The sequence below is a fragment of the Podarcis muralis genome, chromosome 14, assembly GCF_964188315.1.
Source record: "Podarcis muralis chromosome 14, rPodMur119.hap1.1, whole genome shotgun sequence".
Lineage (NCBI taxonomy): Eukaryota > Metazoa > Chordata > Lepidosauria > Squamata > Lacertidae > Podarcis > Podarcis muralis.
Genome location: NC_135668.1, coordinates 26035206 through 26051113, shown reverse-complemented (window position 1 = coordinate 26051113; position 15908 = coordinate 26035206).

Below are 15908 nucleotides of genomic sequence, written 5' to 3'. Positions count from 1 at the left end.
TCTCACTGGTAGAAGGAAGAAACACTTCTGACTAAGGAAGATTGGCAGTTAAAATTAATGGAATATGCAGAAACTCACCGGAAGAATAAGAAATCAAGCAGAGAGACTTTTAAAAACAGAATGGGGAAAATTTGTTGATTATTTGAGGACACATTGCAAACAAATTAAAACGTTAGCAGGATTGATATAAACACATGCAGTAAGAGATAATTAAGGGGAGGATAAGGGAAAATTCAGATGCATCTTTGAATTGGATATGCAGCAACAAAAAGATATGAAATAAATAACTGCAGAAGGGAGGGGAGAGAAGTCAAAGGGAAGGTGAATTAGATTTGTAAAGACTTTGTTTTTGTTTGTAAAAGTTGAAAATGAAAAAGAATTTTTTTAAAAAAGAAAATGAAAGAATGTCACTGGTTGCCAGTTAGCTACTAAGCTAAATTCAAGTTGTTGGTGCTAGTGTACACAGTCACGTACTGGTCCATTTGGGGTGCAGATACATAGCCTTATATATGATGGCTATGATGTGCCTCCACAGGCAGAGGTAGTAATGGTTCTGGATGCCAATTGCTGGAAGCCACAGGAAGGGAGAGGCTCTTCTGTTTGGGTCTTGCTTGCAGGTTTTCCAATACAGTCGTAACTTGGATCCCGAATGCCTTGCAAGTTGAACGTTTTGGCTTCTAAACTGCCAGAAACTCAGAAGTGAGTATTCTGGTTTGCAACGTTCTTTGGAACCCGAATGTCCGACGCTGCTTCCATGGCTTCCGATTGGTTGCAGGAGCTTCTTGCAGCCAATCAGAAGCCGCGCCTTGGTTTCAGAACATTTTGGAAGTCAAACGGACTTCCGGAACAGATTCTGTTCGACTTCAGAGGTACAACTGTATAGGCATCTGGTTGGCCACTGAGAGAAGAGGATGTTGGACTTAGATGAGCCACTAGTCTGACCCAGCAGGATCTTCTTATGTTCTTACCTAACTGATTACTGTGTTCTGCGGAAGAGGGCCTCCTATAGATGCCTTCTCATCAGGAGGTCCACACTGTGGAAATCAAGCCTTTAATCTGACAACAGACTAGATGACACGTGGGGTCTCTTCCAACTCTATGATTCCATGGAACTTCACATTGCTTATCAGACACATCAGGTTGCCGACTGCTTTTAATTTAGTTGCTTTTATTTGTTTTATTAATGTTTTACCCACTTTAAGATTTTTAAAAAATGAATATTGCACCTTTATTGAATTTCAATGTCTTTTGATTGCATTAGCATTATCATTGCTACCCACCTTGGGCACCGTTTGGTGGAAAAGCAGACTGCAGATCCAACAAATAAATATATTCTCTTCAACACCGAGCGTGCATTACTTCCATAAGCAAGCACCCACAATCTCGCGCATCCAGCCTACCCGAATCTGCGCCATTGTGTTATTAATAGGCTGGGTGTCTCAATTAATTAAGTGCTTAATGTGTGATGTGGAAGCCTGGGCAGGAATGCTGCGCTTCAATTTGAAAAGGAGCACATGGCACCAGAGCTAATTATTTGTCAGGATAATTATTTTATTCCCCCCCCCTTCTGCCATGCAAATTACCAGGAGCAAATTCGCCGTGGTGCATTTGTGGGTATTTAATTATCGCGACGGCACTGAGAGTTGAGGGACTTGATCTAATACGTTCTTAATGAAATCTCCTTAATTTTGTTGGCGGCTGTAAAAAGCCATTATTTTGTAACAGCTGGATTCAGTTGAAGCAGATAACTATAGGAAATGTCAGTCTCGGGGCCTTGTTGTGTTAGAAGCTGTACAAAATGAGAGCATCCTCCCCACCCCTCCAGAAATGCCGGTGCAAAGGGTATTTTGGCAAGTTTCACATGCATTTACATAATTTGCTTCAATTTCCGAGGAATTACAGTGTCTGGGAAGAGTGCTGTTGTGCTCAGGCCCTGTCGGTTTGCGATTCCCAGAGGCATCTGGTTTGCCACTGTGAGAACAAGATTCTAGTCTGGATGGACCTCTGGCTGCTACGTTCTTAGGAAATGATATTTCTGTTTGACATATCGCATTTAGACTTTCCAGGTGATGAGGTGTGACCCGAATTTGTTGGGCTGTGTGGTTTTGCAAGGAGATGAACCCGAGCCTTCATACAGAGATGCAAAGATGGACCAGGATTTGCCCAAGCATAGACTCAAAAGGAGCCGCAGACAATCATATATCCCACCACTGTTTTTCACATTCAAGTCCTATTTTCTCTTGCAATTCTAATAGCAAGGCAAGCTGGCATTATATTGGAGATGGGTGACTCGCACTTGCAAACTCCGGCACCCAGAACTTATAACAATACCTAAAGCTGCAAGACCACACATTTAGCAGGGTGTCAGCTCTGTAACAGAGTCAGATTTCTGAGTAAACGGTCATAGAATACAATGCAAGGGTTCGTTTTATTTTGTCATTGTCGCTGGCACTGCCTTCATCTCATTGCAGACCAAAAATTAATAATTCACCATTTCTGTAGTTGCCTCTCCATCCATCTCTCCAGGAACTCTCCCTGCCACCACTGCCGGTCAGTTTCCCCAGATGCTGCAAGAGAACCTCTTGGGAGAGTCAGCAGAATGTGAAGTCTCAGAAAGTTGTTGTCATTGCTTGATATCTGTCGGCCATTTTACTCTGAAAGGGGAACTATCCTGACCTGCTCAATGGAAAACTATTTGGATCCTTTGCTTCTGAGACACTGAGCATTTGTATGAATGGAGTATGTTTTCTCTGCCGGCCCAAGGAGTCAGGATTGCGAGTTCCTTTGTGCCGCCTGTAAAACTTGAAAACAAATGCAGACGAGCAGCCACAAAGACTCCAAGATGACTTCTTACTGACAGTGACTGATCTCATGATCATGGTGGGCAGCTCAGCGAAGACTATCTGCTCAATGAAGTGTGCCTATTTCACTTTCTCTTCATTTCTCATTATTCCTCAGAATCCAAGTGTGGCAACTTGTTTAATTTATTTAAAGCATTTCTTTTTTTACCCTGCTCTACAGCTGGGAGGAAAAAGTTTCCCAGAGGGATTTTCAAATAACAGCCATAAGATAACCCCTCTCACTGAAACTTAGAACCCATTGGTGGCTACCCAACCAACCTCAGCCTGCCCTCAGTCAACCTCTTATCTATCTAACTACCTGCCTGCCTTCTTACTTACAAGTAGACTACTGGGTGGCAGTACTGCTTGTGAGCTTCCTCCTCCTTACTCTCAGTGTTGCCCTTGTGGAACTCATCAGGGAGGAGGACAAAACAAGAATTAGCTGTCTCTGCCTGTCATTGGCTCTGGCGCCACCTACTGTTGGCCTCCATGCCTTATGCCTCATCAGTCCCAATAGGGAACGGTGCCCATTGTGACAATCTAAAAGATGTGACATGAAAGGGAAAGGGATTGGGGAGAGGAAAATAGCAACCAGTTTTCAATTATAGAGTTCTTGTAATGGCCAGCTGGAATAGAAACGGTTCATAAGAACATAAGAGGAGCCCTGGTGGACCAGGCCCATGTCCCATCTCCCAGCATCCTGTTCCTGCAGCAGCCAGCCAGATACTTATGGGAAGTCCACAAACATAGGTAAAAAGGTAAAGGACCCCTGGAAGGTTAAGTCCAGTCAAAGGTGACTATGGGGTTGCGGCGCGCATCTTACTTTTCAGGCTGAGGGAGCTGTCGTTTGTCCACAGACAGCTTTCCGGGCCATGTGGCCACCATGACTAAACCGCTTCTGGCGCAATGGAAACCAGAGTGCACAGAAATGCTGTTTACCTTCCCGCCACAGCAGTATCTATTTATCCACTTGCATTTTTTGGCGTGCTTTCGAATTGCTAGGTTGGCAGGAGCTGGGACAGAGCAATGGGAGCTCACCCTGTCGTGGGGATTCGAACCACCAACCTTCTGATCGGCAAGCCCAAGAGGCTCAGTGGTTTAGACCACAGTGCCACCCGCATCCCTTTACCTTTCACCACAAACATGACCTCAGCGCAAGAGCACTCTCACTTCCTGCACTTTCCAGCAACTGTTATTTGGAAGCATTACTGCCTCCGATGATGGAGGCAGAGTGTAGCCATCATGGCTACTAGCCAGGGATATCTTTATCCTCCATGAAGTCATCCATATGGGTGACCATCACTGCCTCCTGTGGGAGCAAGTGCCCTAGTTCAACCATGCCCAGTCTGGAGAAGAACTTTCTGTTTAGGGAAGCTTTTAATGTTTGATGTATTACAGTATTTCAATATTTTTTTGGAAGCTGCCCAGAGTGGCTGGGGTATAAATAAATTATTATTATTATTATTAGTCCTGAATCTTCCAACATTCAGCTTCACTGAACATCCATGAGGTCTTAGTGTTATGAGAGAGGAAGAAAACCTTTCCTCCAACCACTTTCCGCACAGCATGCATAATGTTATGAACTTCTATCATGCCAGCAGCACAAACATTCAGAAGATTTGGGGCAGAAGGGCAAGGAGCCCCCAGAAACAACCAATCAAGTCTACCGCTTGCACCACTTCCTGCAAAGTTATAAGAGGAAACTGCTATTCTTTCTGCGGGCTAAATAAAACTGTTCCCCACCCCAATCTGAACACAGCAGGGGATTCTCAGTCCAGAGCAAGGTAGATTGTACCACCGCTGGCTTTTATATTTTCCTTCTTCCGTTTTATTAGGGGAAAACGATAAGGGGAATAAGTGGGATTCATTTGCAGCTAGTTTATCTAAATCGCTTTCTCCTTTTATGCTGACCCCAGGCCTCTAAACCTGCACTGAATAAAAAGAAGTTAACTTTAGCTTAACAATTGATAACAATTAATAACAATTAATCTTAAAGCTAGGGGGACGCGGGTGGTGCTGTGGGTAAAAGCCTCAGCACCTAGGGCTTGCCGATCGAAAGGTCAGCAGTTTGAATCCCCGCGGCGGGGTGCGCTCCCGCTGCTCGGTCCCAGCGCCTGCCAACCTAGCAGTTCGAAAGCATCCCTGGGTGCAAGTAGATAAATAGGGACCGCTTACTAGCGGGAAGGTAAACGGCGTTTCCGTGTGCTGCGCTGGCTCGCCAGATGCAGCTTGTCACGCTGGCCACGTGACCCGGAAGTGTCTGCGGACAGCGCTGGCTCCCGGCCTATAGAGTGAGATGAGCGCACAACCCTAGAGTCTGGCAAGACTGGCCCGTACGGGCAGGGGTACCTTTACCTTTTACCTTTTTTTAATCTTAAAGCTTAAAAATTAATAACAATTAAGCTTAAAGCAGCAGCTTTCTATAAGTTGTTTTCAAAGTAGTACAGTGTTACCTCGAGTTAAGAACTTAATTCGTTCTGGAGGTCTGTTCTTAACCTGAAACTGTTCTTAGCCTGAGGTACCACTTTAGCTAATGGGGCCTCCTGCTGCTGCCACGCTGCTGCTGTGCAATTTCTGTTCTCATCCTGAAGCAAAGTTCTTAACCTGAGGTACTATTTCTGGGTTAGCAGAGTCTGTAACCTGAAGCGTCTGTAACCCGAGGTACCACTGTATGCAATACTGAGCTAGGGGTCCAAACATCTTCCTGTATTCTAGGTTTTCTTCATTTCAGCAGCCGAATTTAAGACATTAAAAATGCCTTTCTGTTGTTGCCAACAACAGTTAAAACAACTGAAAGTCAGAAACCTTTGCTAATCAACCACGAATCACCCAGAGATCAGCCAAGCTGGAATTTATTAAAGAGCCATTAAAGTGGATGGACCTAAGTAAGTTCAGGAAATAAGATGATTGGCTGTTCTGGGTGGGGTTGTGAGTTCACAGCTTGGGGACATTCCTTGACCCATCTTTGTGACCAGAGGCTCAAGTGGCAAGGAGTGCTTTCTACCAGCTTCATTTGGAATGCCACCTGAGACCATGCTCGGATCCAGACAGCCTGACCACAGTGGTCCATGCAGTGGTAACCTCAAGATAACAGTAATCTGCTTTATGTGGGGCTGCCCTTGTGCTTGGAAGGGAAGAGTCAGGTAGTGTGGAACACAGTGGCCAGACTGCTCATAGGAGCAGATTACTGGCATCATGTTACTTCACTGCTGAGAAAGTTGCACAGGTTGCAAATTTGCTATTGAGCCAGGTTCCAGGTACTTGTGTTACTTCACAAACCACCAGGACATTAAGCAACATCTGATCCCACCTCAAGCAGCAAGATCCTCTAATAGGGCAATTCTGTTGGTCTCCCATGCCCCTGCGTGTACCAGGGGCTGAGCCTTTCGTGTGGCAAGCCCTGCCCTATAGAACTCATCGCTGACAGATCTTTGCCAGGTCTGCTCCATATTTAAAGGTAAAGGGACCCCTGACCATTAGGTCCAGCTGTAACTGACTCTGGGGTTGCGGTGCTCATCTTGCTTTATTGGCCGAGGGAGCCGGCGTACAGCTTCCGGGTCATGTGGTACCTTCCCGCCGGAGCGGAACCTATCTATCTACTTGCACTTTGACGTGCTAGGTTGGCAGGAGCAGGGACCAAGCAATGGGAGCTCACCCCGTCATGGGGATTCAAACCGCCAAACTTCTGATCAGCAAGTCCTAGGCACAGCACCACCCGCGTCCCTCTTGCTCCCTCTTTAGATGTCTTCTAAAAACTTCTAAAAAAATTATTCAGACAAGCCTTTCAGACCTGAGATTCTTTGCCAATCAGCTCTTACTGATGTGTAGTTTGCACATCTCCTTGTGATACATTATATAAACATGTACTCATGTGATATAAATATTGAAATAAATAATGAAAGATAAGCCATGCCCTTTAATTTCATCAGGTCATCTCTGAGTACGACTAACGTGCTATGCAATATTCTTATTCTGAAATGGCTTTCCCAGCTGGATAAATGAGTCTTTACCATGAGTATCCACTTGTGAGGGTTTTAGGTAAAGGTAAAGGTACCCCTGACCATTAGGTCCAGTTGCGAACGACTGTGGGGTTGAGCGCTCATCTCGCTCTATAGGCCGAGGGAGCCGGCGTTTGTCCGCAGACAGCTTCCGGGTCATGTGGCCAGCATGACTAAGTTGCTTCTGGTGAACCAGAGCAGCGCACGGAAACGCCGTTTAGTTTCCCACTGGAGTGGTACCTATTTATCTACTTGCACTTGACGTGCTTTCGAACTGCTAGGTTGGCAGGAGCAGGGACCGAGTAACAGGAGCTCACCCCCTCGTGGGGATTCGAACCACCCACCTTCTGATCGGCAAGCCCTAGGCTCTGTGGTCCCATAAGGGTTTTAGTCTTGCTTTAAATCATAGAATTGTAGAGTTGGAAGGGATGATCAGGGATCATCTAGTCCAACCCCCTGAAACGCAGGGAACTTTCACCTAATGTGGGGCTCAAACCCGCAACCCTGAGATTATGAGTCTCATTTCTTACCGAAAATGAGAATTCTCTGTTTTTAATTATCTTATATGTAAATTGCCTGGGGATGGTGGTTTAGAAGGGGGCTAATAATCAATCAATCAATCAATCAATCAATCAATCAATCAATAATAATTTCCCCTCATCTACCTTTTGCCTCACCTCCCCCCTCCACGCCATTCACATCTTATTCTTTTTAGGCCCATCAGATCCCCAAAAGTTTGATATAAATTGCCCCCCCCTCTCCCACCGCCACTCCACATTTTGGTGATATGCTTCTAGGAACTGTGTTTTATTTTAAAAGCAAAACACACCCGCCAGCCCTCTTCTCCTTGGCCACCCCAAGCAGATCTTTGCACAGAGCAGAGAAACAGCTTTTTGGATACCGCAATGGACCGCTGTCCCTGAGGGGGTCAAAAGAAACAAACAAAAAGGCAGCTGAGGCTCTGGCCTGGAAGGTCAGCGGGAGGTGTGAGGAGGGGAAGGCCTTTCCAAAAGCTGTAACACTGAGGCAGCCAGGGGGAGGAAGGGGCTGGATGGTTAACTGCCCACCTGGGAGCAATCCTAGAGCTTCCCCCCCACCACAAGGCGCTTGTACACCCCTCCCAACTTTTTAATGGTGTGGAATTTGCATTTTCTTGGCCTCAGCTGCTGGAGGAAACACCCTTCTGTCAAGTTGATGGTGGGGGAAGGAATGCAGAGGTAGGTTTTTTTGCTTTTTGTTTTTGCACAGCTCAGTATTGTTCCCGCTTGCCTCATTTCCACCCCAAGCCTTGACTGCAGAAACAGGAGAGTGGCCTAACCCACATGCCCACCTGCTCCTTCACCCTCTCAAAATCCACTGCCTGTTTGGCCTCTTTCCCTACAGCTACTTGGCGCAGCTGGATCATGGCATTATGAATCTGGTCCTCCCATCTGCTAGGAATGTGGGTTTTTCTTTTCTTTTGGAAACCTCTTTCTGGCCTGTCCTGAGCTTCCTCTCATTATATTCCCTTATAAAATCCAGATTGGATTTCGTACATTTGAGGCCATTTCCGCTCTCCTGTAGAACCTTCAGGAGGACATTGGCTCAGGGCTTGGATCCCACCAGATGTTCCAAATAATAATAATAATAATAATAATAATAATAATAATAATAATAATTTATTTATACCCCGCCCATCTGGCTGGGTTTCCCCAGCCACTCTGGGCGGCTTCCAACTGAATATTAAAAACAGTACAGCATCAAACATTAAAAACTTCCCTAAAGAGGGCTGCCTTCAGATGACTTTTAAAAGTAAAATAGTTGTTTATTGCTTTGACATCTGCTGGGAGGGTGTTCCACAGGGCAGGCGCGACTACCAAGAAGGCCCTCTGCCTGGTTCCCTGTAACCTCACTTCTCGCAATGAGGGAACTGCCAGAAGGCCCTCGGCGCTGGATCTCAGTGTCCGGGCTGAACGATGGGGGTGGAGACGCTCCTTCAGGTATACTGGACCGAGGCCGTTTAGGGCTTTAAAGGTCAGCACCAACACTTTGAATTGTGCTCGGAAACATACTGGGATGTCTCAAGCATCAAGTCCCACAAGACTCTTGGCCTAAATACCTTGCAGGGTTGTTGTGTAGGTGAGACGGGGAGGACCATATACACACTACCTTGAGCTCCTGGAGGGAAAGACAGAATGTTGGTATAATAGCAACAAGACCAACAGTAGTAATACCAGTCATGGGGATATAGATTAATACATGCACTGTGAGATGGTTATACTATAATGTATGCAGCAACAGCAGCCAGAATCCCGTATGCACAGAAATGGAAAGAAGGAGAAGTACCAACAAAAAGGAGGAATGGCTTCAAAAGTTAATGGACTATGTGGAAATGGTGAAAAGCACATCAAAACAAATAAGAGATAAAAGAGACGAACTATTTATGGAAGAGTGGAGACCCTTTTCGGAATATTTGAAGAACTGTCATAGTCAAATGAGAATGTAGGCAGGGTCAAATTATGAGCAGTGGAATGAAAACAATGACAAGTGAAATAGAGGATAATTATATTAGATTAAAGTATGTCATATAAAGCCATAGGTATAAGGTGGGAATGAAAACGTCATGGAAGTAAGGGTGGGAAGTCAAAATTTTGAGGAAACTATATATTGAAATGTAAGTAAATTGGTAGGACAAGCAATAAAAAAGTCTAAAATAATAATAATGAAAACATGCAGTGTGTACACCACTTGATATCACTACGATTGAGCCTGCTTTGAACATGCATATTATTCCTTTGATAATCATAACTTCAACAGCAGGTGATTCTTGTGGGTCAGGAAGCAAAGCCAATCTGAAGGCTGAATAGAGTGTGGTTTGGTGGAATTGGAATATCACCAGTTAATGGACAAGTAAGTGTTGGAACAATGGACCGGGTCACTTGAGACGCCACCTTATCTTTTCTACACCCAGTAGATCACTGCAGTTTGTGGGAGAGTCTCCCATGCAAGTTTCAAAGATCTCAGAAGCCCACTCAGAGTTTCTGAAACTACAAGTAGGCCTTCTAGCATTGCTGCCCTACAGCATCCCTGTCAAAATACAACAGGTGTCCACTATCTGCACTTTCTGGAAACCGTGGAAGAAATTTTTGTTCTGACAAGTTTTCCCACCTGGATAAGTTGGTCTTTGCCACAATGGTCCATTTGTTAGGGTTTTAGTCTTATTTTATTTGTGTTGTCAACTGTTGCTTTTTTTTTTAAAAAAAGTAAATTGCCTTGAAGCAGTAGTTTAGAAGACAATTAATAAATCAATGATAAAGTGTTTAATCTGTCAGCTGGTTAAAATCAGGGAACTTTTCAAACATTTTTTTTCAACCATATGTTTAATTATCATTAATCTCAACAGTTTATATTTCACCTTTTGCAGCTCTGGGAGGCACGCTACTCTAATTTAACATTCCTTCCTCTCTGAAGTAGGTAGGCATTTTCTGGCACTGAGGTTCAGATGAGAAGCACAAACCTTGCTATCTTCCAGCACCTCCTGAGGCACAAATTATCCCTCCCCCCCAAAGCTCATTACCCACACAAGGCGATGGGCACATGGGTGACTCACAATCCCATAAATTACCCCCTCTTTTAGCTCTCAGAGAAAGTGATGTTCTGACACTTTCATCCTTGACAGTTAAATAATGGCTCCGTTTCTGGTCAGACAGTTTTGATGGGCTGCTAATTTACTCTTCTGCCTCTCTGCCTGCCCTGCTTGCTCCATGTTACAGCTGGTTGCTGCCAATTTGCTGCCAAGAGACTGTCCATGTGACCTGGAGGGAGAGTCGAGCTAAAACATGTGCCACTGAGCATGCTTTGTTAATGTTCTGCTCTGAGAAGTCACGATATGGCATTGTCTATAATTGCTAGTATGTATGTGTGTATCTGATGGGGCAAGAAAAGAAACCATAGACGGTGGCCAGTGCTATTTACAAACTTTTGAAAACTTAAACACCACTTGCTAAGGCTCTTCATTTGTTCTTTGCCAAAATAGATCCCAACACACCCATCTCTAAGTAGAAAGAGTGGTTCACAACATAAAATCACAATATAAAAACCACAAAATGCATTATAAAAATAAGAACAACAGCAAACCAATACCCCTCTGCTCCCACAACACCTTTAAAAGGGCATCGGATGTCAATCAGCCCAAGGCCTGGTTGAAGAGGAACACATTTGGCACCTAAAGGTGTATGATGAAGGCATCAGCCAAACCTCTCCGGGAAGAGCATTCCCACAAATGGGTATTTTTAAACAAAGAGGCACAAGTTGCTCTATGCCCAGAGTCCAGCAGTGGCAAAGATAAGGAGCAGGTGTATCCAGTTAAAGTGCTGGACCAGGTTCAGGGCTCTTAGCTGAAATTGGGAGAGCATTAAGGCAGAGGTCTTATGGCACCAGGGCATGTAGAGTCAGAGCCAGGATCCTCACAGGTGTCTTTCACTGGGGAACCCAATGTCTCTCACAGTACTGCACTGGTTCAGTGGCTCAGAGAGCAGACCAGGTGGGAGACCATGGAGCATAGGAAGAATGCCTGACTTCAGGGCAGAGGGCTGATCCTTAAAGAAGCCATGTTCTCCACAAGGGGGCAGAGCCTAGGAGAGATGGGGAGGGGGGGGTCAGAGGCTTCAGCAAGTCTCTGTTTGCTTCCAAACTTTGTTGGAGCAACGTTTCCACTCAGAGCTCTCCATGGTCCTGCAATTCCTGATCCGCCTTGCCCTGTGACAATGCTTCTCCCTGCCCTGCTGACATCATGTGACTGACCTAGCTTTGCCCTTTAACATTCACTTGTTGGGTGCTGTTGTTTGAAAATGAACTCCTCAGCAGGAATAGCTGCCTGTGCATAGGGCCTCCTTCCAAATGCGACACTGGTTGCATTGGCAGCGGCGCACATGTCAGAGTTTCTTTGCAGACAACTGTGCTCAATGCATGAATGCTGAAGGTTGGGTAGGCTAGGGTACGGCCCTGCTTTTGCTCCACCATGGAAGTACCTGCAAGTGAGTAACACATGAATACAGATAATGCTTGGATGGAGCCAGGATAGAACTTAGAAGACGGCAGGTGGATCCTGACAGAATTTGGAATTTCCTGGTTTCTCCGTAGAGGACATCTGGCAAAAACAAGTGCTGCACAAAATGTTAAGAGACAAGTCAGGTCCGTTCAAGTTCCTGTGAACTTATGTGGAATTACAATGCCAAGATAAGCCAAGGGTGCTCCCCAGCCAAAGGAATGCACACAGGTAACTCTTTATTGTCAAAAATGGACACTTAGAGTAGTTTCTATGGCTCCAAATACCCCCCCCATCACTCTAGTGTGCAGGCAGCTATTCCCAGGTCTGCACTCTATAGAGCAAGTGCAGCAAGGGGCCACTCCCTCTCCACCAGTTTATGTACTGCATGCATGCAGCCAGAGACTATGCCTGTGTGGAAGCTGCCTCTGCTCTTCCCTCTTCAGTGCCCTCCTGGTTCTAGGAGACAGTGGTGCAGGAAAGGGTGGGGAAACACCCAGCCCTTCATTTGCCGGATCTGCCTTTTCCTCCTCATCCTCTGATCCCTCCTGTGCTCTGCCCTTCAGCTCTGAAGCTGCCCCAGTCTCCTGGCTGGTACAGGTCCCCACCAATCACTGCCTCCCTCTCCCAAGTCAGAATATAGCCCCCCCCCCGGTGAACCCTCTTCAGTGGCCTGCCAGTCCCTGACACTTGTTAATACAAGTAAGACCATGCATTCACATCCCATTAAGCACCCACACTCACAGTCATCCAGCCAATGTGGTCAGGGCTCTTTGTTGTTTTGTTTCCTAAAGTAAACAACAATCTGTTTGGGCTCTTTTCCTTTATTCTTTTGTAAGCCAATATTTGCTTCCCTTCAACAACCTAGGGAGGAATTTGATTGCCGTACTCTCCATCCCACAGCAACATGATAAATAGCGTGACAAACCTAAGAGCTATGACTTCAGCTTCTTGAAAAACAACTCTAGTTGGGAAATACAGAATGGGCCAACCGAGGGCTGAAATTAAACCTGAGGCCTGGCCTCAAATTTGAAAGAAATCAGCTGAATGATGAATAATACAGAATTCAAGTGGGCTGCATGGACCATTTGATGCTCACAACCTGCTCTAGGCCCATCTGCGGAGATCCCGGAAGGCAGAGAATTATTGCGGTTGCTTTTCTAGGGCTGCAGGCAATGGGGTGGTTGTGGAGGAGGCCACACTTCATCAGACATCTTTATGTTGCAAATAGGTTGCCTTCATTAGACATCTTCATGGTGCCTGTCACCATTGTGAGCTAGCCTGAAAGATGAGCAAAAGCCAGGTTCCAATTCCTTAGAGAAGGCTGGGCTTCTGTGAAACGCCTGGGGAATGGCAAGCCCCAAGAGTGGTGCCATCTAGTGGTAGAAAGAGACAGCAATCAGGGCAGAGTTGTTCTCACACTGCACAATTGCTGGTATGCTTCCCACAAGCATGCCCTGAGCACAACAGCGCACTCTCCTCCTGCAATTTCCAATAACCGGTATTCAGAAGTATTACTGCATCTGATAGGGCAGACAGAACATTGCCATTATGGCTAGTAGCCATTGATTTAGTGATGTTTGAAGTGAGAGCTGGACCATAAAAAGGTTGATCGAGAAGAATAGATGCTTTTGAATTATGGTGCCAGAGGAGACTCTTGAGAGTCCCATGGACTGCAAGAAGAACAAACCTATCCATTCAGAAGGAAATCAGCCCTGAGTGCTCACTGGAAGGACAGATCCTGAAGCTGAGACTCCAATACTTTGGCCACCTCATGAGAAGAGAAGACTCCCTGGAAAAGACACTGATGTTGGGAAAGATGGAGGGCACAAGGAGAAGGGGACGACAGAGGACGAGATGGTTGGACAGTGTTCTCGAAGCTACCAGCATGAGTTTGACCAAACTGCGGGAGGCAGTGGAAGACAGGAGTGCCTGGCGTGCTCTGGTCCATGGGGTCATTAAGAGTCGGACACGACTAAACGACTAAACAACAAGCCATTGATTGCCTTGTCCTCCATGAAAAGCAACCATATTTATGCCTGTGATTGGGCAGGGGGAGTCTAGTGATTAAAATGAAAGCAAAGACTCACAGTCCCACTTTCCTGTCTTATCCAGGATGTGTTAGAAGGGATTACAGTACTGGTTAAAGGTCCTGCTCCTTCCTGGCCTAATAACAGGAAGTATAATATTAATAGTAGCAGGGGCTGTACCTGATGGTTACGTCTAAGTTGGGGACTCGACTAAGCCTGAAGAGTAGCTGCCAGTCAAGTATAGAGAGTCAGACACAGCATGAGGCAGCTTATTATGTTCCTGTCTAAAACAGCCTTCATTCAGAAACATGAAGACAGGGATCTTATTTCTAATGTATGGACCATAGCTCTGTGGTAGAGAAAGTCCCAGGTCCAATCCCGGGCATCTCCAGCTGGATTTGGAAGACACCCTGCCTGAAACCCTGGAGAGCTGCTGCCAGTCAGTGTAGACAATATTGAGCTAGATGGACCCAATGACCTCTTATTTTCTGTTATTCCTTTGCTCAATGCAAACATTGGCATGTGTTGGCTTCATTTTGCACTAGCTGGAAGTGTATAACCCAGAGGGGAACTTAAGGAGCAATGATGAGATGAATGCCCTTAAAGGAAATATGGAGAACATTTTCCGTTTCATCATTGTTCTGCCAATAAACTTCCAACTAACCTACTCTCAGGAGGAGAATCCTCCAAGGTTAGAAAAGCAATTTGATCTCTGTGTTTGCTCAATCTTCAAGAGATGTTTCCAATTTTTCAGCTCTGTTATTTTTTAGCTGGACGGATTTCTCTCTCCTGCCAACACAACGTTTCATAGCTATGAATTTCCTCAAGTAGAATGTTGTGGCTTCTGCTGTGATCTGATGAACGATTCAAGGCCAAAGAGATACATCCTAGCAACTTCTGGAGAATCATGGCATGTGCACAGGGAGTGGAGAGAAACTCAGTTTAGCTCACATTTAAAGGGGAACTTACCCAATCCACACTTTCTGAAACAATACGTGAACTGAAACAGAGACATCCTAGGAAATTCTTATTTTTCCAAATTTTGCAATGCGGCTTTCCAGCCAGGTAACCTGTACACAAATGCATATACTAGGGTAAAGTGTGCATGAATTGTATATATAAGTGAAAATAACATAAAACCTTGGGGAAATGGCCCTGCAAAAATGTGTTTACAGTGGACCCTCTGGATACAAATTTAATTCATTCCGGAGGTCTGTGTGCACCCTGAAAAATCCGTATGCAGAGGCGCCGCTTCTGTGCATGCGCATGGTGCGATAGAGCTCTTCTGTGCATGTGCGAGTGGCGAAACCCAGAAAAATACTTCCGGGTTTGCTGCTTTCGCAACCCAAAGTTTACGTTACTTGAGAGTAACATAACCAAGGGTCTACTGTATTAGGCAAAATTGTATACAAAAATGTGTATATTAGGAGAAAGTTGATGAATTTTCATTAAGACTAAAAAAAGAAGAATCACAAACTGATGTGGAAATGTGGTATCCTCTGGAGACTTTCTCTGGTTGTCCCCCCCTCCATTACAAAAGAAGACATAATTTTATTTTACTTATTTCAGAATCTATAACACACAGTATTGAAAGAGCGAGGTTTAAATAACCTGAACTACAGTTCAAATAACCTAAGCTACAGTTCCAAAGCAGTCATTTGCAAGACAGTAAGTTCTCCATAGCAAGATGAGCCTGGGAAAATGTGAGTTGTGTGTACATTATTTTATTTTATTATTTGTTTTATTTCACAAAAATTATACACTGCTTGATTGACACCCCCCCGAAAAAAAAAACCATTGTAGTGGTTTACAAAAGATAAAACAGCAAAATAAAACAAAAGTTACAACCCTACTTTAAAACATACAAAAGCTAACACCCTAAAACAGATTAAAATCACCTCAACTTTCTTAGCAACTGGAATAAGAGGTGCTTCTTGAATTATACTCTTGAACTGAAATTTGCAACAGAATATTCTGATGGGTTCTCTGCTGGCACTGCATAAGGATTTCAGCA